Source organism: Bufo bufo, chromosome 2 (genome assembly GCF_905171765.1).
Source record: "Bufo bufo chromosome 2, aBufBuf1.1, whole genome shotgun sequence".
NCBI classification, from domain to species: domain Eukaryota; kingdom Metazoa; phylum Chordata; class Amphibia; order Anura; family Bufonidae; genus Bufo; species Bufo bufo.
Genome location: NC_053390.1, coordinates 524,123,606 through 524,150,523, shown reverse-complemented (window position 1 = coordinate 524,150,523; position 26,918 = coordinate 524,123,606). Strand labels below are relative to the sequence as shown.

At 45.4% G+C, this 26,918-nt stretch overlaps 1 long non-coding RNA gene across 1 annotated transcript; it reads right to left on the bottom strand.

The window, feature by feature from the left end:
* Positions 1–8,355: 8,355 nt before the first annotated feature.
* LOC120991654 lies at positions 8,356–26,631 on the bottom strand. Its single transcript, XR_005776751.1, has 3 exons — positions 26,622–26,631; positions 25,288–25,290; positions 8,356–8,657 (listed from the first exon to the last, which is right to left on the bottom strand). It is a non-coding gene; the product is annotated as an uncharacterized LOC120991654 (long non-coding RNA).
* Between the last annotated feature and the right edge of the window lie 287 nt (positions 26,632–26,918).

The window sequence follows — 26,918 nt, the reverse complement described above, 5'->3', positions numbered from 1 at the left end:
GTTTTAAGATACTTGCTCTCAGTGATAGTTGCTTTGACCTTTTGCAAGTTTTCTCAATAATAGTAATCAGTGATTTGGGAACAGCCACCTACCCTGCTCTTTGGCTGCTCCCAATAAGAACCGGCCCGGATCGGCTTTACAGCCATACTAACAGCTGAAGGGTCAGACTGCAACTTAAAACTGACACTTTAGGGAAAAATCCGGTTCTTACCTCACTGAGGCCAGGAACCTCGGTGACACGTATCTCCAGTCAATGACGGCCCCTTGTTCCTTCTTACATCAGATAGATCCGGAGGCATCTCGAGACATCCAGACGATGTATAGCAGGTTCCTTGGAGGAGGTAGAAGGTGTAGAAAGAACCGGTAGGGATATCACCTAGCTGATATTCTGGAACAAAGGAACTTTAGGCCTAAAATACGGGAGAAATCTTAAAAGGACCCAGTCTTGAAAAAAGATGGTGTAACGGGGCGCCGAAGGCGCACTCGGTCTCCCATCAGCCGCAGACCTGCTGCTTAGCTTCGGGAGCGAGGATCTGTGTTTGGCCTTGTTCCCAGGGCGGCTTTGCTAGCTGGGAGGCTCCCTGCTCCTAGGTCTGCCTTGAGCGCCGAGCTGATCACTCGGTGCTCGACTTGTCTGTCTGTCGGTCATGTGACGCTGGCCACGTCACATGACCCTCACTCCCCACTATAAATACAGGTGGCCTGCTGGCTACAGGTTGCTTGTGATTTTGCGTCTCTAGGGCTGTGTGTTCTATTATTATTGCTTCCAACTTGACCTCTGGTATTGACCTTGTTAGTTTCCTGACCTCGCTTTGACGCTCCCTTGGTACCTACACTATCTCTCTGATTTGACCTCGGCTCGTTCTCGGATTTCGTCTCCTGCCTCATCCCTTATATTGACATTACCTCCCGGACCGACCTCGGCTAGTTGACCCGCCATTGCCTTTCCCATCACTGGGTACTGTTGTCTTATCTACCTCCCTGTCTATCCGTTTGCCTTAGTCTTGTGTACCGCCTTCTGCCTTGGCTGTCTGTTCCTCTCTTTCTCTGTTCGCTCTGCTCTACACTTACGTAGGTCAGGGACCGTCGCCCAGTTGCGCCCCGTCACCTAGGGCGGGTGGTGCATGTAGGCAGGGACAGGGTTGAGGGTGGAAGTTTAGGGGGTGCACTTCCTCTCTACCTTCTTTACCCGTGGCAGAATCACAGGCCTAAAATGACATAGAAACATAGAAACAGAATGTGTCAGCAGATAAGAACCATTTAGCCCATCTAGTCTGCCCAGAATACTGAATACTATGAATAGCCCCTGGCCGTATCTTATATGAAGGATGGCCTTATGCCTATCCCATGCATGCTTAAACTCCACTGTATTTGCAGCTACCACTTTTGCAGGAAGGCTATTCCATGCGTCCACTACTGTCACAACCAGACAGCTGAGAAGCTCTGACAGGAGCCGTCCAGATCCTCCTCCTTGAGTTTCTTTGTTTTGGTTTCTGTTCCTCACCTCGTTAGTCTATCTCAGCTGTCATGCAGTCGGACTGATTACTTCCCTTTAAATTCCTACCCATAAGGCAGTAGTGTGCGGCTGATACAACTTCCTGGAGTGTGTGTGCATGCTGTCCCAGTTCCCAGTTCCCAGTTCCCAGCTCCCAGTTCCCAGTTCCCTGTCCACAGTCGTCTGCAAGATAAGTTCTGTTTATGTATTTATGATTTTCTGTTTTCTGGATCCAGGTGACCCTGACTCCCTCCGTGTCTGTGTAGGGAGCCGGTGGTCGTGTCCCCTCACTATTGTAGGGCCTTCAGGTCTAAGATAGCCGAGGTACGTGGATATGCGCCCATCCACCTTTGGGGTGGTCGCATAGGCTGAGCAATAAGGGAGAGCGGCAGGTCGATTGCAGGGGTCTCCCTTTTGTTCCTTAGTTGTGGGTCCAGTGAGTCATTGTTTGTATTGTATTATCTTGTTTCCTGTACACCATCCGTGACATTATCAGCCGCCAACCAGGTTGTTGGGGCGAAAGTCTTTTCCAAATTAGACCTAAGAGGGGCATACAACCTGGTTAGGGTCAGAGAAGGAGACGAATGGAAGACGGCTTTCAATACCCCTGAGGGCCATTTTGAGAATTTAGTTATGCCTTTTGGTTTGATGAATGCCCCAGCCGTTTTTCAGCATTTCGTCAACAGCATTTTTTATCATTTAATGGGAAAATTTGTATTAGTGTATTTGGATGACATTTAGATTTTTTCTCCTGATTTCAAGACTCATAAGGAACACTTATGTCAGGTCTTACTCATCCTGCGGGAGAATAAATTATACGCGAAACTGGAAAAATGTGTGTTTGCGGTTCCAGAGATCCAATTTCTGGGGTTTCTTGTCTCCGCTTCTGGTTTTCGCATGGACCCCGAGAAGGTTCGCGCTGTGCTTGAGTGGGAGCTTCCTGAGAATCAGAAGGCGCTGATGCGTTTTTTGGGCTTTGCTAATTATTACAGGAAATTTATTTTGAATTATTCCTCTGTTGTTAAACCACTCACTGATATGACCAGAAAGGGGGTAGATTTTTCTTCCTGGTCGGTAGAGGCACGTAAGGCCTTTTCTAATATCAAGGAGAGTTTTGCTTCCGCTCCCATCCTAGTACAACCTGATGTTTCGTTACCCTTCATAGTTGAGGTTGATGCTTCTGAGGTAGGGGTGGGTGCGGTCTTGTCTCAGGGTTCCTCTCCTGCCAAATGGCAACCGTGTGCCTTTTTCTCAAAGAAGCTCTCCTCCGCAGAGAGAAATTATGATGTGGGAGATAGGGAATTGTTGGCCATCAAGTTGGCTTTTGAGGAATGGCGCCATTGGCTAGAGGGAGCCAGACACCCTATTACCGTGTTTACTGACCATAAAAATCTGGCCTACTTGGAGTCAGCCAAGCGTCTGAACCCGAGACAGGCCAGATGGTCTTTGTTCTTTTCAAGGTTTAATTTTGTTGTTACGTTCCGCCCTGGGGTTAAGAATGTGAAGGCAGATGCCCTATAACGTTGTTTCCCGGGAGGTGGGAATTTTGAAGACCCGGGTCCCATTTTGGCTGAAGGTGTGGTGGTCTCTGCTCTTTTTCCTGAATTGGAGGCAGAGGTGCAGGCAGCTCAGTCAGAAGCTCCTGATCTTTGTCCTCCTGGGAGGTTGTTTGTGCCTCTCGCTTTGAGACACAAGATTTTTAAAGAACACCACGATACGGTCCTTGCTGGGCACCCGGGGACAAGAGCCACACTGGATCTCATTGCCCGGAGATTCTGGTGGCCTGCGCTTCGTAAGTCGGTTGAGGGTTTTGTGGCAGCTTGCGAGACTTGCGCTCGTGCCAAGGTCCCTCATTCACGGCCATCAGGTCCTCTCCTTCCTTTGCCCATTCCTTCCCGTCCTTGGACACATCTGTCCATGGACTTCATAACGGACTTGCCTCGTTCCTCGGGGAAGTCTGTGATTCTGGTGGTGGTGGACCGTTTTAGCAAAATGGTGCATTTTATCCCTTTTCCTGGTTTGCCCAATGCTAAGACGCTGGCGCAGGCATTTGTTGACCACATTGTCAAATTGCATGGGATTCCTTCAGACATAGTCTCTGATAGGGGCACGCAGTTTGTTTCCAGATTCTGGAAGGCATTCTGTTCTCGCTTGGGGGTTCGCTTGTCATTCTCTTCTGCTTTCCATCCGCAGTCGAATGGCCAGACAGAGCGTGTCAATCAGAATCTGGAGACATATCTGCGCTGTTTTGTGGCGGAGAATCAGAAGGATTGGTGTTCTTTTTTGTCCCTTGCTGAGTTTGCTTTAAATAACCGTCGTCAGGAGTCCTCTGATAAGTCACAATTTTTTGGTGCATATGGGTTTCATCCGCAGTTTGGGACTTTCTCTGGAGAGGGCTCTTCTGGTTTGCCTGATGAGGACAGATTCTCCTCGTCTTTGTCATCTATTTGGCAAAAGATTCAGGATAATCTAAAGAACATGAGTGAGAGATATAAGCGTGTGGCGGATAGGAGACGTGTGCCTGGTCCGGACCTGAATGTTGGTGATTTGGTGTGGCTGTCTACCAAGAATATCAAATTGAAGGTTCCCTCCTGGAAGTTGGGTCCTAGGTTTATTGGGCCTTACAAGATCCTGTCTGTCATCAATCCTGTTGCCTACCGTCTTGATCTTCCTCAGACTTGGAAGATCCATAATGTTTTCCATAAGTCCTTATTGAAACCTTATGTTCAACCTATTGTACCCTCGCCTTTGCCTCCTCCTCCGATTATTGTTGATGGAAATCTTGAATTTCAGGTCTCTAGGATTGTGGATTCTCGTCTTGTCCGCGGTTCCCTCCAGTACCTCGTTCATTGGGAGGGTTATGGTCCTGAGGAGAGGATGTGGGTCCCAGTGACGGACATTAAGGCCTCTCGTCTCATCAGGGCTTTCCATAGGTCCCATCCTGAGAAGGTGGGCCCTGAGTGTCCGGAGTCCACTCCTAGAGGGAGGGGTACTGTCACAACCAGACAGCTGAGAAGCTCTGACAGGAGCCGTCCAGATCCTCCTCCTTGAGTTTCTTTGTTTTGGTTTCTGTTCCTCACCTCGTTAGTCTATCTCAGCTGTCATGCAGTCGGACTGATTACTTCCCTTTAAATTCCTACCCATAAGGCAGTAGTGTGCGGCTGATACAACTTCCTGGAGTGTGTGTGCATGCTGTCCCAGTTCCCAGTTCCCAGTTCCCAGCTCCCAGCTCCCAGTTCCCTGTCCACAGTCGTCTGCAAGATAAGTTCTGTTTATGTATTTATGATTTTCTGTTTTCTGGATCCAGGTGACCCTGACTCCCTCCGTGTCTGTGTAGGGAGCCGGTGGTCGTGTCCCCTCACTATTGTAGGGCCTTCAGGTCTAAGATAGCCGAGGTACGTGGATATGCGCCCATCCACCTTTGGGGTGGTCGCATAGGCTGAGCAATAAGGGAGAGCGGCAGGTCGATTGCAGGGGTCTCCCTTTTGTTCCTTAGTTGTGGGTCCAGTGAGTCATTGTTTGTATTGTATTATCTTGTTTCCTGTACACCATCCGTGACAACTACTCTCTCAGTAAAGTAATACTTCCTGATATTACTTTTAAACCTTTGCCCCTCTAATTTAAAACTATGTCCTCATGTAGCAGTTTTTCGTCTTTTAAATATTCTCTCCTCTTTTACCTTGTTGATTCCCTTTATGTATTTAAAAGTTTCTATCATATCCCATCTGTCTTGTCTTTCTTCCAAGCTATACATGTTAAGGTCCTTTAATCTTTCCTGGTAAGTTTTATCCTGCAATCCATGTACCAGTTTAGTAGCTCTTCTCTGAACTCTCTCCAAAGTATCAATATCCTTCTGGAGATATGGTCTCCAGTACTGAGCACAATACTCCAAATGAGGTCTCACTAGTGCTCTGTAGAGCGGCATGAGCACCTCCCTCTTTCTACTGGTAATTCCTCTCCCTACACACCCAAGCATTCTGCTAGCATTTCCTGCTGCTCTATGACATTGTCTGCCTACCTTTAAGTCTTCTGAAATAATGACCCCTAAATCCCTTTCCTCAGATACTGGACTGTATCACTGATTTTATATTCTGCTCTTGGGTTTTTACACCCCAGGTGCATTATCTTGCACTTATCAACATAAAATTTTAGTTGCCAGATTTTTGACCATTCCTCTAGTTTTCCTAAATCCTTTTCCATTTGATGTATCCCTCCAGGAACATCAACCCTGTTACAAATCGTTGTGTCATCAGCAAAAAGACACACCTTACCATCCTTCTGCAATTTCGCTTATAAAGATATTAAACAGTATGGGTCCCAGAACAGATCCCCGAGGTATCCCACTTACCCACAAGACCATGGTCTGAATATACTCCATTGACTACAACCCTCTGTTGTCTGTCCCTCAGCCACTGCCTAATCCATTCTGAGCTTGTCATTTCTTAACCTTTGTGCTACTGGCATATTCTGGCATTAACATGGACCCTCTACAGAGTCTCACCAAGCATGTGCAGGGTCTTGCCCAAATTGTGCAAGAATTATGGGAGAGGTTACAGGTACAGGAGACCGCCCAGACACCCCCCATTCTCGTTCCCGCCGCCATTCAGGTAGAACCGCATATTAAATTACCTGACCTGTTCTCGGGTGACTGCCGGAATTTTTGAGCTTTCAGTGAGAGCTGCAGACTTTATTTCCGACTACAACCTCACTCCTCTGGCCCTGACCCACAAAGGGTTGGGATAATCATCTCTTTGCTTCAAGGGGACCCCCAGGAGTGGGCCTGTTCTTTGCCGTCTGACTCCCCTTGTCTCAATTCTGTCGACCTCTTTTTTTTTTTTTCCAGCCACTAGGGGTCCTTTACGATGAGCCTGACCGGGCATCTGTTGCTGAATCTAATCTAAAGGCCTTTACCCAGGGAGAGCGGCCCGTGGAAGATTATTGCACCCAGTTCCGCAAGTGGTGCGTTCCCTCGGGCTGGAACGAACCTGCTCTCAAATGCCAATTTAGAGCAGGGTTGACAGAGAGGTTGAAGGATATGCTGGTCTGCTACCCCAGTCCTGACTCTTTAGAGGAGACCATGACCTTAGCCATCAGATTAGACAGACGGATTAGAGAGAGAGAGCGGAAGCATTTGTTTTCTCCTCATCCCCATCTCAAACCTGAGACTTCTCCTACCGAACCCAAGATGGAGGCTCAGTTGGACGAGCCCATGTAGCTCGGGATGATGCGAAGAGAACTACGCCGTCGTCGCGGCTCTTGTTTTTATTGTGGCGATTCCGACCACTGGGTTCGTCAATGTCCCAAAGCTCCTCCATCCGGAAGATCGTCCAAATCAGAGGGATCCAAGGACAAGGTATTCCCAGAGGTGGTAAGAAGCAAACTATTGCTGCCTGTCTCAATTTCCTTTGGGGTCTTAAAGGGGTCAGGAAGTGCTTTTGTGGATTCTGGGTCAGCATTTAGTTTTGTTGATCTCAAATTTGTTGAACGGGTAGGGATCCCAATACAAAAATTGTCCACCCCAGTCCAGGTGGTTGCTAGCGACTCTACTCCCCTCCTGGGGGAACGATAAAACTCCGTACTCCCGAGATTACCCTGTCTGTAGGGGTCTGCCACTCTGAGAAATTTTATTTTTTCATTTTAGAGAATCTTCCGGTACAAGTAGTTCTTGGCATGCCCTGGCTTCAGCAACATAATCCGGTCATAAACTGGAGTTCGGGCGAGTTAGAGAGATGGGGTTCCAACTGGAGTTCTTGCTTAACTGTAGTTCAAGCTGGAGTTTCTTTTGATGCCATTCCTCACTGATTTTCATGATGTTTTTTCCACTGCTGAGACCGACACTCTCCCTCCCATAGGCCTTATGACTGTGTTATTGAGTTAGTTCCCTAGTCCAAGTTTCCTAAGGGATGCATTTACAATCTCTCTGGTCCTGAACGCGCTGCCATGAGAGACTACATCCAGCAGAGTCTTAAGAAGGGACATATTAGGCCCTCCACCTCGCCCTTGGGAGCTGGGTTCTTTTTTGTTAAGAAGAAGGACGGTGGTCTCAGACCCTGTATTGATTATACAAACTTGAATAAAATTACTATTAGGAATCAATATTCCATCCCGTTCATTTATTTAAACAGATCTTGGGTGCTTCTTGGTTTTCTAAACTCGATTTGAGAGGGGCTTATAACTTGATTCGTATAAAGGCAGGTGATGAATGGAAAACGGCCTTTAATACCCCAGAGGGAGACTTTGAGTATCTTGTTATGCCATTCGGTCTATGTAAAGCCCCAGCTGTGTTTCAGAACTTTATGAACAACATTTTTAGAGAACTTATCGGCAAAGTTATGATTGTTTATCTTGATGATATTCTTGTCTTTTCACCTGACTGGAATACCCATGTACAATATATGGGGTTCGGACCGCGCTTCTGGTCCAGGTCAGTGTGCAAGTTCTTAGTCCTTCTTACTTCCTCGTTTAAAAAGAGAGCCTGAGGGCTGCAAATATCCCTCAAGTAGAAATCACAAGGCGTAAATGTAATCCCTCCGTGGTAAGTTGTTCTTGTTCTATCGGATCAGCCACGTTTCCATGCAATCTGGTTAGATCCCCACACGGACTCAAATGATGTATACCTCAGACAAATCTATATTTCTTTTCTTCAGATTCCTGAAAATTTTCTGTGGACAAGAATGGCTTCTGCAATAGTGAAGCTCCGTATATACTTGTTTAAAACTTTTTATTTGTCCATACTTACAAGCAGATGCTGGTAATTTTATGTGTTTTTAAAAGTTGTTTTAAGAAAGTTGTCTTGTAAGTATGGACAAATAAAAAGTTTTAAACAAGTATATACGGAGCTTCACTAATGCAGAAGCCATTCTTGTCCACAGAAAATTTTCAGGAATCTGAAGAAAAGAAATATAGATTTGTCTGAGGTATACATCATTTGAGTCCGTGTGGGGATCTAACCAGATTGCATGGAAACGTGGCTGTTCCGATAGAACAAGAACAACTTACCACGGAGGGATTACATTTACGCCTTGTGTGATTCGCATTGTGATATCTACTTGAGGGATATTTGCAGCCCTCAGGCTCTCTTTGTAAACAAGGAAGTAAGAAGGACTAAGAACTTGCACACTGACCTGGACCAGAAGCGCGGTCCGAACCCCATATATTGTACCTGTTTATAACGTGATTGAACCCACATCACTTTTCGGACCTGCTGCATAGCATTATTGCGGACTGGTGATATATTTCTTTCTTTATGGAATACCCATGTATCTCACATCAGATCTGTTCTTAGAATCCTCAGGGAGAATTATCTGTCCGTTAAATTGGAGAAATGTGTGTTTGGAGTTCAAGAGATTCCCTATCTTACATTCTTGCTCCACATTCTTTTAAAATGGATCCCAGTAAGGTTCAGGCTATCCAAGACTGGGTAAGACTATCCTCCTTAACCACTTGCCATCTGGGCCATTTGCCCCCTTCCTGACCAGGCCAAATTTTGCAAAACTGACATATCTCACTTTATGTGGTAATAACTTTGGAACGCCTTTATTTATCCAAGTCATTCAGAGATTGTTTTCTCGTGACACATTGTACTTCATGATAATCATAAATTTGAGTCAAAATATTTCACCTTTATTTATGAAAAAATCCCAAATTTACCCAAAAATTTGAAAAATTCGCAATTTTCTAAATTTCAATTTCTCTGCTTTTAAAACAGAAAGTGATACCTCATAAAATATTTATTATTTAACATTCCCCATATGTCTACTTTATGTTGGCATCATTTTGGAAATGTCATTTTATTTTTTTAGGACGTTAGAAGGCCAAAACCCACTTTATAAGGACCAGTTCAGGTCTGAAGTCACTTTGTGGGGCCTACATAGTGGATACCCCCATAAATGACCCCATTGTAGAAACTACACCCCTCAAGGTATTCAAAACCGATTTTACAAACTTTGTTAACCCTTTAGGCGTTCCACAAGAATTAAAGGAAAATGGAGATCAAATTTTTAAATTTCACTTTTTGGGCAGATTTTCCATTTTAATCAATTTTTTTCTTTAACACATCGATGGTTAACAGCCAAACAAAACTCTATATTTATTACCCAGATTCTGCGGTTTACAGAAACATCCCACATGTGGTCATAAACTGCTGTATGGGCACACGGCAGGGCGCAGAAGAAAAGGAACTCCACATGGTTTTTAGATGCCATGTCCCATTTGAAGCCCCCTGATGCCCCCTTACAGTAGAAACTCCCAAGAAGTGACCCTATTTTGGAAACTAGGGGATAAGGTGCCAGTTTTATTAGTACTATTTTTGGGTACATATGATTTTTTGATCATTCATTATAACACTTTATGGGGCAAGGTGACCAAAAAATTGGTTGTTTTAGCACAGTTTCTATTTATTTATTTTTACAGCGTTCACCTGAGGGGTTCAGTCAAGTGACATTTTTATAGAGCAGATCGTTACGGACGTGGCGATACCTAATATGTATACTTTTTCTCATTTATTAAAGTTTTACACAATAATAGCATTTTTGAAACAAAAAAATTATGTTTTAATGTGTCCATGTTCTGAGAGCTATAGTTTTTTTATTTTTTGAGAGATTTTCTTATGTAGGGGCTCATTTTTTGCGGGATGAGGTGACGGCTTTATTGGTACTATTTTGTGGGACATACGCGTTTTTGATCACTTGGTGTTGCACCTTTTGTGATGCAAGGTGACAAAAATTGCTTATTTTGACACAGTTTTTTATTTTTTATTTTTACGGTGTTCACCCGAGGGGTTAGGTCATGTGGAATTTTTATAGAGCTGGTTTTTACGGACGCGGCAATACCTAATATGTATACTTTTTTTTATTTGTTTCACTTTAACACAATAATAGCATTTTTGAAACCAAAAAAATGATGTTTTAGTGTCTCCATGTTCTAAGAGCTATAGTTTTTTTATTTTTTGAGAGATTTTCTTATGTAGGGGCTCATTTTTTGCGGGATGAGGTGACGGTTTTATTGGTACTATTTTGTGGGACATACGCGTTTTTGATCACTTGGTGTTGCACCTTTTGTGATGCAAGGTGACAAAAATTGCTTGTTTTGACACAGTTTTTTTTTTTTTTTTTTACAGTGTTCACCTGAGGGGTTAGGTCATGTGATATTTTTATAGCGCTGGTTTTTACGGATGCGGCAATATCTAATATGTATACTTTTTTTTATTTTTTCTAATTTTAACTTTTTTTTTTCATTCCTTACTTGGGGACTTTTTTTTACATGTGAAATTTTTTTTTATTTTTTTATTTTCAACCTTTTATTTTTATTTTTTTTATTTTACACTTTTCGTCCCCCATAAGGTCATACAAGACCTCTGGGGGACATTTGCTTCACTTTTTTTTTTTCACTGTTGATTTCTCCTGTAACTGGGGCTGACATAGTAGCCCCAGTTACAGGACAAATGCACCCCTAGAGAGGCTGTACAGCAGCAATCCAGCGCTGTACAGCCTCAGAGCAGGGCTGATCGAGGTCTCTGAAAGACCTCACACAGCTCCTGCACACTCTGGTCACGGCGGTCACATGACCGCCGGGCCGGAACAGGAAGCGCACAGCGCTTCCTTCTCTGCAGACACAGCGCTCGGTGAGCGCTGTGTCTGCAGCGATCCGGAAGGCAGGGACACCTGGGCACTGTCCCTGCCTTGTCTTAGGGTTGCCCTGCTGTCACTGACGACAGGCAACCCGATCAGCAGCTGCACGATTAGCGTGCAGCTGCTATTTCTGAAAGGACGTTCTAAAACGTGCTTTCAGAAATAGACGTCCACCCATAGGACGTTTATATCCTATGGGCGGACGTGAAGCGGTAAAAGGCACTTCAACGCTTTTTAGGATTCGCCAACTCTTATCGTAAATTCATAAAGAATTTTTCTGTTATCGCTAAGCCCCTTACTGAGTTAACTAAGAAAGGGTCTGATCTTGTCAACTGGTCATTGGAGGCCTGTCAGGCCTTTGAGACGTTAAAAAATTGTTTTCAAGTGGCCTCAGTCTTGGTTCAGCCTAATCCTGAGGAACCTTTTGTGGTGGAGGTGGATGGTGTGGGGGCCATTCTTTCCCAGAGGTCTTCCAACTTTACAAATTTAAGACCGTGTGACTTCTTCTCTCGCAAGCTCTCTCCTTCGGAGAGAAATTACGACATTGGAAACCGCGAGTTACTGGCCATAAAATGGGCATTTGAAGAATGGAGGCATTTTTTAGAAGGGGCTAAACACTGTATTACGGTCCTCACTGATCATAAGAATTTAGTGTTTCTTGAGGCGGCTAAACGCCTTAATCCTAGGCAGGCTAGGTGGGCTCTATTTTTTACTCGTTTTAACTTCTCTGTTACTTTCAGGCCAGGAAGTAAAAATATTAAAGCAGATGCCTTGTCCCGGAGTTTTAATGCCATCCAACCTCCTGTTGCTCCTCCTGAACCCATCTTACCGGCAAGCATCTTTATGGCAGCGATATCCTCGGATCTTTCCTCTGAAATTCAACGAGCTCAGCAACTTGCTCCTCCACAAACTCCTTCAGATAAGTTGTTCGTTCCCGAGCATTTTCGTTTTCGTCTTATGGGTAAGTGTCATGACTCTGTTCTGTGTGGTCATCCAGGCATCGCTTCCACTAAGGAATTGCTGCTGAGGTCCTTCTGGTGGCCTACTTTGTCTAAGGATGTACGATCTTATGTTTTGGCTTGTGAGGTATGTGCCAGATCTAAGACCCTGAGAACACATCCCGCTGGTGAACTACAAGCACTACCCATTCCCTGCAAACCATGGTCACACATTTCCATGCATTTTATTTCTGACCTGCCCCCCTCAGAGGGGAAGTCAGTGGTTTGGGTAGTGGTTGACCGTTTTAGCAAGATGGTGCATTTTGTTCCTTTAAGTAAGCTCCCTGATGCGAAAACCTTAGCATCCTTGTTTATTGAACATGTGGTACGCCTGCATGGTGTCCCTGAAAATATCGTCTCTGATAGGGGCGTTCAGTTTGTTTCCGGATTCTGGAGAGCTTTTTGTCAAAGATGAGACATCTCTTTATCCTTCTCGTCTGCTTTCCTTCCAGAGACTAATGGGCAGACGGAACGGTTAAATCAGGCAGTGGAACATTTCCTGAGGTGTTATGTATCGCACAATCAGCTTTTATGGGTGAGTTTGCCATCAACAATCGGGTTAATTCGTCCACGGGAGTATCTCCTTTTTTTTGTAATAGTGGTTTTCATCCTCGTTTTAGCTCTAATTCCTCCGCGTTCTCACTCAACCCACAGGCAGATTCTTTCACCTCTAGACTGTGCACAGTTTGCGCGGAGGTTCAAGCGAACCTGAAAAAGGCCCAGGAGTTTCAGCATAGACATGCCAATAAGAAACGTTCCAAGGGAGTAAATTTCGCACTCGGCGATAAAGTATAGTTGTCGACTAAGAATCTTTCTTTGAAACATTGTTTTCGAAAATTCTCTCCGCGTTTCATAGGACCATATAATATTATTGAGGTTATTAACCCTGTGTCTTTTACTCAAGAAATATGTGTCGCCAGTGGTTCCTTCTAAAAAAAACTCTCCCACCTGTGGAGGTTGGAGGTCAGGAAGAATTTGTCATCTCTAGAATCATGGATGTTAGAAAGGTTAGAAACTCCTTTCAATACCTGGTCCACTGGAAAGGTTTTGGACCTGAGGAGAGGTCCTGGGTACCTGTGTCCAGGATGCATGCTTCCAGGTTGCTAGGTTTCACCGGGAACACCCTGAGAAATCTCGTCCACAATGCTTGGGTCCGGTGACCCCTCGTAAAAGGGGAGGTACTGTAAAACGGCGGCTAAGGCGCACTCAGTCTCCCATCAGCCGCAGACCTGCTGCTTAGCTTTGGGAGCGAGGATCTGTGTTTGGCCTCGTTCCCAGGGCGGCTTTGCTAGCTGGGAGGCTCCCTGCTCCTAGGTCTGCCTTGAGCGCCGAGCTGATCACTCGGTGCTCGACTTGTCTGTCTGTCGGTCATGTGACGCTGGCCACGTCACATGACCCTCACTCTCCACTATAAATACAGGCGGCCTGCTGGCTACAGGTTGCCTGTGATTTTCGTCTCTAGGTCTGTGTGTATTATTATTATTGCTTCCTACTTGACCTCTGGTATTGACCTTGCTTGTTTCCTGACCTTGCTTTGCCCGATCCCTTGGTACCTACGCTATCTCTCGGATTTGACCTCGGCTCATCCCTTATTTTGACGTGACCTCCCGGACCGACCTTGTCTAGTTGACCCGCTGTCACGGGGTTCCGAAGGTGCACTCGGTCCCCCATCGCCCGCAGACCTGTTGCTTAGCTTTGGGAATGAGGATCTGTGTTTGACCTCATTCCCAGGGCGGCTTTACTAGCTGGGTGGCTCCCTGCTCCTAAGTCTGCCTTGAGCGCAGAGCTGATCACTCGGTGCTTGACTGGTTGGTCTGTCGGTCATGTGACGCTGGCCACGTCACATGACCCTCACTCCCCACTATAAATACAGGCAGCCTGCTGGCTACAGGTTGCCTGTTAATTTCTATGTTCCTGGCTATCTGTTGGACTGCTGAATACTTACCTGATCCTGTTCCTTGACCATCCTTTTGCCTGATCCTCCTGTACTGCGCATCCGTCCTGGTATCCTGGTATTGTGACCTCGGCTCCCACCTGACTACTCTCTTAGGACTCCTCTTGTACTTCTCTGCTCTCCTGGTATTTATGACCCCGGCTTCTCCTGACAATTCTCTGCTTGCTCCATTTGTACTTTGCAGCTTTCCTGGTATTGACTCGGTCCGTTCACGTCCTGTTGTTTGTCTGTCTGTCATCCCTGCACTTACTCCAAGTTAGGGATTGCCGTCCAGTTGTCCCCTGTCATTAGGACTCGCGAGGCAAGTAGGCAGTGCCAGGGGTAAGGGTGGAGCGCAGTGGTCACTTCCCTCCCCCCTGTGTGTGTGTGTATGCGACCGTTACACCCGCCATTGCCTTTCCCATCACTGGGTACTGTTGTCTTATCTACTTCCCTGTCTATCCGTTTGCCTTAGTCTTGTGTACCACCTTCTGCCTTGGCTGTCTGTTCCTCTCTTTCTCTGTTCGCTCTGCTCTACACTGACGTAGGTCAGGGCCTGTCGCCCAGTTGCGCCCCGTCACCTAGGGCGGGTGGCAGTTTAGGGGGTGCACTTCCTCTCTACCTTCCTTACCCGTGACAGATGGTATAGGGCTCGTGTGCTGAGAGAGCTTGAAGCTCGGAGACCCTCTTGGCCGAATTCACTGCAAGAAGAAAAGCAAGCTTCCATGTGATGAACTTGAAATCCACCTCCTCCAAAGGCTCAAAGGGGGGAGATGCTAACCCCTTGAGGACTACTGATAAATCCCATTGATGAATGGGTCTCAGTACTGTAGCCTTTAATCTTTCAGCTCCCTTAAGGAACCGTTTGATGAGCGGGTCCTGAGAAAAATACCTGTTAAGGCAGGCTGAGATGGATGAAACTTGAACCCTCAGAGTAGATGGAGCAAGGCCTTTGTCAAGGGCGTCTTGCAGGAACTGAAGGATGGCGGAGAGGGGTGGATCTGCAGACACCACCTCCCTTGAGGTACACCAGGATGAGAATATCTTCATAATCCGTGAGTAGGCTGATCAACCTCCAGGCTGTCAGGTTGAATCTGTGTAGAACTGAATGTCCCACGACACCAGGGTCTGCTGAGGGGGAGCCTCCAATATTGCCCTCGACTCATCTGGTTGAGATGGGTAAACCAAGATCTCTTCGGCGAAAACGGTATGCTAGCTGTCACCGAGGCCTGATCCTAAACGATTTTCATCAATACCCTCGGAATCATGGAAAACGGAGGGAAGATGTAAGCCAGCCTGAACCTCCAGGATATTGACAGAGCATCTATCGCCAGGGGGTTGTCCTCCCTGTAAAGGGAGCAAAACCTCCCCACCTTAGCGTTGAACCTTGTTGTCATGAAATCCACCTCTGGGATCCCCCACTTGAGGACTATCTGCTTGAATATCTCCGGATGTAAAGACCACTGCATTGTTGGAAGACCGCGGCTCAGCCGATTCGCTATCATATTGAGGGAGTCTCGAATGTGGATCGCAGATAAATGGGACAGGTTCAACTCTGCCCAATCCAGAATCACCCCGATCTCTGATAGGAGGGGAAGTGATCTTGTGCCTCCCTGCTTGTTGATGTAAAGTACCACAGTCATATTGTCTGACTAGACTTTCACAGCTTTGCCCCGGATCTGAGGGGCGAAGTGAAGGAGGGCTAGCTGGATAGCTCGAATCCTCGTGGAGATTGGATGAGAGAAGCCGCTCCTGAGGACACCAGGCTCCGTGAACTGGAGAATCGTCTAGGTGAGTGCCCCAGACTACTTGGGACGCATCTGTTGTCAATATGATCCAGGTTGGCTGGGTCATAGACTTCCCGTCTAAAAGATGGATCCACCATCTGAGGGAATACCGAGTTCGCCAAGACAGGGAGCACAGGGAGTTTAGCCTGGCAGGGCTGCCAATCCATTTGGAGAGGACCTCCGACTGTAGAGGGCGGAGGTGCCACAGAGCCCAAGGGACTGCTTCCGCAGACGCTGACATGAGGCCCAACATCTTCCGAATTGGGACTCGCCGGGGAACGGATAGGAACTCTGCCGTGTTCTGTATCCGGGATCTTCTTTCTGGAGACAACTGGAGAGACATCCCAACGGAGTTGATTATGAAGCCTAGATATCTTACTGAAGTTGACGGGCTCACGTTCGACTTCTGCCAGTTGATGATCCAACCTAAGCTGAACAGAAAGGAGAATGCTACATGAAGATGCTGGGATATTACCGCTGGAGAAGAGGCTTTCAAAAGCCAATCGTCCAGATAAGGAATGATGGTCAGTCTCTGAAGTCTTAAAGCCGCCACCACAGAAACCACCACTTTGGTAAAAGTGTGAGGGGCAGAAGAAATGCCAAAAGGAAGGGCAAAATAATGAAGGTAGGTAGGCAATGCGACTCAAGCAATATGATAATGCTGGGTAGATTTATTGGTAGCAGTATATGACAATATGCAATTGGTAATGAAAACCTAATACCTCAATTCTCTAAATAAATGGATAAAACACACATAAAATTGATATATAAAATACACATAAAACCATCCACTGTTATAGCTAGTGGAAAGCCAGAGGTCCAGTCCAACTTGGATAGGAGGGACACGATGTTAGTCCACTATCTAGAACAGCGGCTAGCAGCAAGTATACTTCCAGAGAACTGTGTGAATAAATATATGTTCAAATAAATGTTCAAATAGATGAAAAATTTCTTTGAAAATATTCAAAGTGACGTGTTAAAACTGGTGATTAAGTGGCCGATATATAAAGGTTACAAGGTATATAGAATCAAACATATAGTGCAAACACTAAAAGTGAATTTATATAAATATATAAATGAATATAAATAAATAAGTAAGTATCTCTGGTAAATCAATATAATTGCTGACTCCCGCTTATAATGGTGTTCCACAAGAATATCACTATCAGTTAGAAAGTGTGTGGTCTGGATCGCTGTTTAATCCACACAATTGTCCGCAAATAGAATGTATTAGAGCAGGTAGGCTGTATCTATGAACGGCCACGGCAATAGTATGGATGTATCCAATAGTATGGCAATTCAATAAAGCAATAATGTCAATGTGGCAAACAATGTATCGGAGTGCCTGGACAGCAGTGCATATGTATCCAGCTATATTGTATCAGTCCACATATGTCGGAGCTGCTAGCTTTTACTCACATATATTCCCACCGTGGCGTCCCACGAGGTGTAAGTTCGGGCAAGCTTGTTTATCTATAGCGCAACTGCGCTTAGACGCTTGTACTGCTGTCTCTCTCCGGCTGTGAATACAAATGCTGGCTATGTCGCAATATCAGTCCACGTCCGGTTTCCTTAGTTGGAATCAGTGTTCCACCTGTCTAGGTCAATGCTAGTGCCGGAACATCAGATGCATCAGTCAATTTTAATGGCTCCAAGTAGCTCCGCAGCTCAATTTTCTTTCAGAGCTGCAGTCCTGGCATCCTTAAGAAAGCGCTTACTCAATATCGTATAAGATTATTGCCGGTATATTGTCAGGTCCAAATGTCCTTTGCCAGACGCGTTTCAAAGGCTTCCTGCCTTTTTCCTCAGTGGCTAATTTGGAACTGACTCACTGACCGGCTTTTTAACCTCCATCTTATATGAATAAAATCCTATTATATAAATTATATAATAGGATTTTATTCATATAAGATCTAACCACAATCAGAAAAATAAAATATCTGCTATGTGGAATGATGCAGGTGAATATAGGGACACAGAAGACAAAAAAACACAATGCTGTATAAAAAAACGCACGGCTGTACAAGAAACCGCATATATACCGCATGATTATCGCAATACCAACTAAATGCGCCTGTGAAACCCAGATCCATTTGGGTCCATTGCAGGTTTACTAAAGAACCTGATGGAGGTTAAAAAGCCGGTCAGTGAGTCAGTTCCAAATTAGCCACTGAGGAAAAAGGCAGGAAGCCTTTGAAACGCGTCTGGCAAAGGACATTTGGACCTGACAATATACCGGCAATAATCTTATACGATATTGAGTAAGCGCTTTCTTAAGGATGCCAGGACTGCAGCTCTGAAAGAAAATTGAGCTGCGGAGCTACTTGGAGCCATTAAAATTGACTGATGCATCTGATGTTCCGGCACTAGCATTGACCTAGACAGGTGGAACACTGATTCCAACTAAGGAAACCGGACGTGGACTGATATTGCGACATAGCCAGCATTTGTATTCACAGCCGGAGAGAGACAGCAGTACAAGCGTCTAAGCGCAGTTGCGCTATAGATAAACAAGCTTGCCCGAACTTACACCTCGTGGGACGCCACGGTGGGAATATATGTGAGTAAAAGCTAGCAGCTCCGACATATGTGGACTGATACAATATAGCTGGATACATATGCACTGCTGTCCAGGCACTCCGATACATTGTTTGCCACATTGACATTATTGCTTTATTGAATTGCCATACTATTGGATACATCCATACTATTGCCGTGGCCGTTCATAGATACAGCCTACCTGCTCTAATACATTCTATTTGCGGACAATTGTGTGGATTAAACAGCGATCCAGACCACACACTTTCTAACTGATAGTGATATTCTTGTGGAACACCATTATAAGCGGGAGTCAGCAATTATATTGATTTACCAGAGATACTTACTTATTTATTTATATTCATTTATATATTTATATAAATTCACTTTTAGTGTTTGCACTATATGTTTGATTCTATATACCTTGTAACCTTTATATATCGGCCACTTAATCACCAGTTTTAACACGTCACTTTGAATATTTTCAAAGAAATTTTTCATCTATTTGAACATTTATTTGAACATATATTTATTCACACAGTTCTCTGGAAGTATACTTGCTGCTAGCCGCTGTTCTAGATAGTGGACTAACATCGTGTCCCTCCTATCCAAGTTGGACTGGACCTCTGGCTTTCCACTAGCTATAACAGTGGATGGTTTTATGTGTATTTTATATATCAATTTTATGTGTGTTTTATCCATTTATTTAGAGAATTGAGGTATTAGGTTTTCATTACCAATTGCATATTGTCATATACTGCTACCAATAAATCTACCCAACATTATCATATTGCTTGAGTCGCATTGCCTACCTACTGAACCAGATATAAGAGTGCCCATTCTATTTTCTATACAATTGTTTTTTGGTGATTGGGTACAACATCAGTTTGGTGCACCTTACCATCATATAATCAGAGGTGAGCCGTCCCCTATCTCTCTTTTAAAATAATGAAGGTGTCTGGTAACACCCGACACCTGGACCGCGATCTTGAGATATTTCCTGGAAGCAGGATGGATCAGAATGTGCAGATATGCATCCTTGAGGTCCAGGGTTGCCATCACATCCCCAGGACTGAGAACGTGAACCACTGACTTGATGGTTTCCATACGAAACTTCACCTTCCTTATATACTGATTAAAACATCTCATAATCATCTGGAGATCTGACGCTTTGGGAACCAGAAAAACGTGAATAGATCCCTAAGCCCCGTTCCCCTGCCGGAACCTCCTCCAGAGCCCTCTTGCGGATGTAGTCCTGAATGTAGGCCTCCAGAATGACTGCTTGGAAGCTTGTAAGAGCTTGGTCTTGATGAACTTGTCTGGAGGAAGAGAGATGAGATTGATCAAATAACCTTCGGAGATGATATTCAGGACCCAGGGATCTGAAATATCTTGGATCCAACTCTTTTTGAAGTGGGAGAGACGGCCTCTAACAGGTAGATGAGGCAGAGGAAAGGGGAAGCTTTCTGGCAGGACGGCAGGAGTAACGGGAGACATCCAAGAGCCTCGAGGAGGCCTGTAGTCAGGAGGTGGCTCTTTTATCCTTGGCTCCTCCGCGAGAGCGCCTTGAACCCCTTCGCTGCGCTCCCCAGTCCCTTCGAGATCTTGACTGCTGGCCAGACCTACCGCCACGGTCCTGTCTGCCCCGCCCTCGAAAGGACTGTTGGGGAAGACTCTTCCCCTTTTTATCTGATAGGCCTTCCATAATTTTATCAAGCTCCGAGCCGAACAGACGGTTGGGCTCAAAGGGAAGGCCACATAAATTGAATTTAGCAGAGTTGTCAGCGACCCAAGGCTTTAGCCATAAGGGCCACAGGCTGCTGACACAAGGGCCATGGATTTGGCTGCTAATTTTAGCTGAAGCTGCGCGGTATCGCACAGGAAATCTGTTGCCAGGTTAATGGTCTTGAAGGCAGCCAGTATGTCATCACGAGACACCTTCTGATCCATGTCAGTCTGAATGTGGTTCAGGTGAGTCAAGAGGAATGTAGAAACCTTGGTAGCAGCAATGGCTGTAGAAGCGGATGCTGCGGCTGCTGTGTAACCTCTTCTTAGAGTGCACTCTGCTCTCCTGTAAAGGGGATCCTGCAGACAAGACCCATCGTCTGCCGGAACCAGAGGGCATCTGGACAATTTGGCTATTGCCATGTCCACCTTGGGAATGGAACCCCACGATTCCACCAAGGACTTGCCATAGGGAACATGGTTCTAAATTGTTTAGTTAGAACCGGACCTTTCTCAGGTTACTTCCACTCTGTACACATGACAGAGAGGAGGGTCTCATCCGCTTTAAAGACACGTGGTGCCAGAATAGCGGGATCGGAAGGCTTTCCCGGGTCAACATCATGGTCCCCCGACCTGATGGATTTGAGTAGTCTCTGTGGTTTTTCTCGAGGAAAAAAACACGAGGTATGCTCCTCCTCTGAGGAGGAAGAAACTAAGGAGACCACAGAGGGTCTCTCCACCGGAGCAGAGGTCTCCATAGGCGTCTGGACAGGAGCAGGATGAGCAGGAAGCCTCTCATCAATCAAGTTCATGACTCCCCTGAGGGATCCATCCACATAGCTTTTCACCCATGAATACATATCCTGCATGGTAGGTTCACCAGAAGTTTGGACCCTCATTCGGCAGCTGTCACACCTAGAGTAGGGATAGCAATCCTCCAAAGGAGTGCTACAATTGTAGCAAGATAAATGCTTCCTCTTGGAAGCCAACTTTCTGCTATCAGGATCCTGCGGAGAAGACATCACTGCGGGAGGAAAAGACAATAATATATTTGTATGTTAAAACAAATGTTACTAATCAGAAAGGTAAGAGGCACACCGGAGGTAGCAGAAGAAAGGTAATCCAAGAACAAATGCACCTATAAGCAGAAAAAATACAAGCTTATAAGGGACTCTGGGAGCTAGCTGTGGAGCATGTGCAGCCAGAGACCAAGCTGGTGCACAATGCTTCCTTAAATAGACTAAACCCTTATAAATATAAGAAATGCTACCTAGCATGGTATAGAAGAAAGTAACAAAAATCCTCCTAACAGGAGGAAGAAGAAAATATGATCCTCGGCGACCATTAAACATAGCCGCTAGGAATACCCGGAAGTAATGTCAGAAGCCATTACGACGTCACGTCCGGAAGATGGCAGCACCCATCGGCCGTGTATAATGGGACCGAGGACGCCGCCAAGAGGAGCAAAACAAGGTGCGATAGCACGGTGCCGACAGCCGGTAAGCTGCCAGAACCGAAGACCAAAGGACCCGCGCATGAAAAGAAAGATAGATTTCCCCCTCCAAAAAAAGAAGGGAATCACCGCCAGACCACCTGTCTGGAAGGACAGAAAAACACAGTAGGCTGGCGGTGGTTCCCTCCTTTATAGGGGGTATTTAATTGTTTAATTGTATGATTTACTTGGGCTCATTAATAATTCAGCCGGTCCTACCAGTCCACAGGGGGTGGTTAACCCCATCTGTGCTGCTGGTAGGACGTAAGGGAACACATCTGTACTGGAGGATCTGTCAGGAGCCTCTGTTGCACATTCAGTCAAAAAAAAGGATCATTAACATTATATGAGAGCACTAAAGGAGCACTTTTTCTGTATTTGGGGCTTACTTACGGTGGGTAGCATTTTTACTATGTGTAGTGTGAGGGATTAGCTATTTTTCGGGGGTCATTCTCACAATTATCTTCACAGCAGCCGGATTGCAGGTCCAAACGTGAGGTTTATTTTCACAACAACAAAACATAAAGTAACACCTTGCCCGTCTGGGTTCTAACTAAACATGAAATATCCCTACCTCACTTAAAGCACCGTTCACACACGGTAATAACATGCGGCTTTTCCAGCCAATAGTCCAGCTCACTTCCAGGCTGTAACAAAGTCAGTCCAGTACCTTTGAGGATATGGGGTCCAGCAGTACTGCCAACTCTCACCTTGCGACCGTTGTTTCCTAGACCTCGCGGAGTCCCCCAAAGTTCAGGCTATCACCTAGCCTCGTGCCCCCTCAGACAGCCCGGCTGAGACCACTCTTACAGAGCCTCCAGCAGGACTCTGTTGCACAAAGAATCTCTTCCCTGACTGACAGTCTGGGCTGGGCTCTTATCCCAGACTGATTGTGTCACCTGGTGCTGCCTCAGACCTGATGATGACTGACGGGGAAGACATGGAAACTACTGCCATAAATCTCCCCTAGCAGCTATGAGGCCTGTCACTGCCTCACAGTGGGCACTAATGTAGCACTTTTACTATGTTGGGGCTTATATAAGGAGCATTTTTACTATGTGAGGGTACTAAAGAGACGCTTTTACTGTGATGAAGTTTACTTAGGGAGCATTATTACTATGTGAGAGCACTAAAGGGGCACTTTAACTGTGTTGGGGCTTACGTAAGGAGCATTATTACTATGCAAGGGCACTAAATAGACCCTTCTACTGTGATGAGGCTTACACGTACTTAGGGAGCATTATTACTATGTGAGAGCACTAAAGGGGCACTTTAACTGTGTTGGAGCTTACGTAAGGAGCATTATTACTATGTGAGAGCACTAAAGGGGCACTCTCACTGTGATAGGGCTTACGTAAGGAACATTATTACAATGTGAGGCCACTAAAGAGGAGCTTTTGCTAGGATGGGGCTTACTTAGGAAGCATTATTTCTAAGTGGGATGCAAATCACATTATTACTATTACATACATACATTATTACAAATTGCAGACATTACTGGCATACAGTTTGGGCCACCTTTACATTTATAATATTTTTAGAGATAAAGATTTCCACCTTCTTGAGGTCCCTCATCACAGGATGAGGAGGATGAGGGAGAGGAGTAGAGGAATGTGTCATCCTCTTCTCCCTTTGGCCAGTTTCTTTGGCAATAATGGGGTATGCCTTCTCAGCTGAATACATTCATTAGGATGGATGGGCCATTTTTATTTTTATTTGGGTATGTAATAATGTTTTCCTACAGTAACAAAAAGCCTGCACTGATACAATCAGTAAAGTAAAATGTGTGTGTGTGTATATATATATATATATATATATATATATATATATATATATACACTGCTCAAAAAAATAAAGGGAACACAAAAATAACACATCCTAGATCTGAATTAATTAAATATTCTTCTGAAATACTTTGTTCTTTACATAGTTGAATGTGCTGACAACAAAATCACACAAAAATAAAAAAAATGGAAATCACAATTTTTAACCCATGGAGGTCTGGATTTGGAGTCACACTCAAAATTAAAGTGGAAAAACACACTACAGGCTGATCCAACTTTGATGTAATGTCCTTAAAACAAGTCAAAATGAGGCTCAGTAGTGTGTGTGGCCTCCCTACAACGCCTGTGCATGCTCCTGATGAGGTGGCGGACGGTCTCCTGAGGGATCTCCTCCCAGACCTGGACTAAAGCATCTGCCAACTCCTGGACAGTCTGTGGTGCAACGTGACGTTGGTGGATAGAGCGAGACATGATGTCCCAGATGTGCTCAATTGGATTCAGGTCTGGGGAACGGGCAGGCCAGTCCATAGCATAAATGCCTTCGTCTTGCAGGAACTGCTGACACACTCCAGCCACATGAGGTCTTGCATTGTCTTGCATTAGGAGGAACCCAGGGCCAACCGCACCAGCATATGGTCTCACAAGGGGTCTGAGGATCTCATCTCGGTACCTAATGGCAGTCAGGCTACCTCTGGCGAGCACATGGAGGGCTGTGCGGCCCTCCAAAGAAATGCCACCCCACACCATTACTGACCCAATGCCAAACCGGTCATGCTGGAGGATGTTGCAGGCAGCAGAACGTTCTCCACAGCATCTCCAGACTCTGTCACGTCTGTCACATGTGCTCAGTGTGAACCTGCTTTCATCTGTGAAGAGCACAGGGCGCCAGTGGCGAATTTGCCAATCTTGGTGTTCTCTGGCAAGTGCCAAACGTCCTGCACGGTGTTGGGCTGTAAGCAAAACCCCCAACTGTGGACGTCGGGCCCTCATATCACCCTCATTGAGTCTGTTTCTGACCGTTTGAGCAGACACATGCACATTTGTGGCCTGCTGGAGGTCATTTTGCAGGGCTCTGGCAGTGCTCCTCCTGTTCCTCCTTGCACAAAGGCGGAGGTAGCGGTCCTGCTGCTGGGTTGTTGCCCTCCTACGGCCTCCTCCACATCTCCTGATGTACTGGCCTGTCTCTTGGTAGCGCCTCCATGCTCTTGACACTACACTGACAGACACAGCAAACCTTCTTGCCACAGCTCGCATTGATGTGCCATCCTGGATAAGCTGCACTACCTGAGCCACTTGTGTGGGTTGTAGACTCCGTCTCATGCTACCACTAGAGTGAAAGCACCGCCAGCATTCAAAAGTGACCAAAACATCAGCCAGGAAGCATAGGAACTGAGAAGTGGTCTGTGGTCACCACCTGCAGAACCACTCCTTTATTGGGGGTGTCTTGCTAATTGCCTATAATTTCCACCTGTTGTCTATCCCATTTGCACAACAGCATGTGAAATTGATTGTCACTCAGTGTTGCTTCCTAAGTGGACAGTTTGATTTCACAGAAGTGTGATTGACTTGGAGTTACATTGTGTTGTTTAAGTGTTCCCTTTATTTTTTTGAGCAGTGTATATATACAGTACAGACCAAAAGTTTGGACACACCTTCTCATTCAAAGAGTTTTCTTTATTTTCATGACTATGAAGGCATCAAAACTATGAATTAACACATGTGGAATTATATACATAACAAACAAGTGTGAAACAACTGAAAATATGTCATATTCTAGGTTCTCCAAAGTAGCCACCTTTTTGCTTTGATTACTGCTTTGCACACTCTTGGCATGAAGGAGTTCCCAGAGATGCTTAGCACTTGTTGGCCCTTTTGCCTTCACTCTGCGGTCCAGCTCACCCCAAACCATCTCGATTGGGTTCAGGTCCGGTGACTGTGGAGGCCAGGTCATCTGGCGCAGCACCCCATCACTCTCCTTCATGGTCAAATAGCCCTTACTTTCAAAGTTTTCCCAATTTTTCAGCTGACTGACTGACCTTCATCTCTTAAAGTAATGATGGCCACTCGTTTTTCTTTACTTAGCTGCTTTTTTCTTGCCATAATACCAATTCTAACAGTCTATTCAGTAGGACTATCAGCTGTGTATCCACCTGACTTCTCCTCAACGCAACTGATGGTCCCAACCCCGTTTATAAGGCAAGAAATCCCACTTATTAAACCTGACAGGGCACACCTGTGAAGTGAAAACCATTTCAGGGGACTTCCTCTTGAAGCTCATCAAGAGAATGCCAAGAGTGTGCAAAGCAGTAATCAAAGCAAAAGGTGGCTACTTTGAAGAACCTAGAATATTACATATTTTCAGTTGTTTCACACTTGTTTGTTATGTATATAATTCCACATGTGTTAATTCATAGTTTTGATGCCTTCAGTGTGAATCTACAATTTTCATAGTCATGAAAATAAAGAAAACTCTTTGAATGAGAAGGTGTGTCCAAACTTTTGGTCTGTACTGTATATATATATACAGAAGACAACAACATGCACCACATGTCCCAGCCAGCCAGCATAAAAGAACCTCTCTGCACGCAGTCTATGTGCAATGGGATACTTCCTGTTTCTTCTGCCTCTGTAGCGCTGCTATTGGCATACTAGCCAATCGCAGCACTAACAGGGGATGCCAAACACTGGTGTCCCTGTCCAACCTTGGGGGTGATTGGTGCTGTCCTTTTTAGCACCAATCGCACCCGTCTGTGCCCACCTGTATTCACTGGCCAGTCGCAGCAAGCATGTCAGGAATGGGTTAAGCCATATTCTTATCAGTTTGATAAGAATTTTGCAGCAGTAAGTGTTTATGAGCTGTCAGGAGTTCAGAGATAAGGGAAATGAGCCATCAGAGCTGCTGTCTGATGGGATTCAGTATAAACAGAAAGAGACAGACAGCTGTACAGAGAAAACTGTTGAAAAGACCAATAAAAAAAATATTTTTAACCCAAAATAAGTAGAATGCAGTGATAAAATAAAATGCCCCCAGAGATGTCTATAGTCTTCAAAGCGACAACACTCACACAAGGTTTTCTGACCTAAGTGAATAAAGGCCTGTCTTGGCTTGGCTTCAGACATGACGTCTGCTGGAGTCAGTGGGCCAGAGCCTCCCAGAGGCCAATACTGAAAGTACACAGTAGTCCACTAGAGATCTTGTATGGTGGGACAATCCATTACTTTGTCTCATATGTCTCATACAGTAGCTACCTTGTGTGTAGAGTTTATGGTAAATGTTTATATGTCATGCTGCTCTTTTTACATAATTGAATCCAATTTATTTTCTGGCTCTCCACCAAAGTAAAGCATCTCAGCATGGCTGCAGCCCTGTGTGTACGTGTGGTATTCTGTCGTGCTTAAAAGTGGCGTGATAAGTCCAGATGGGGTGCCAGCTTCTGTTCAGACACTGAAACCTCACAAGAGTACCCGGAAGGTTAATTGCAATGAAGAACTGCCAACCATGTACTTTCTTTAACATTGTGTGTTTAAATAATGCAA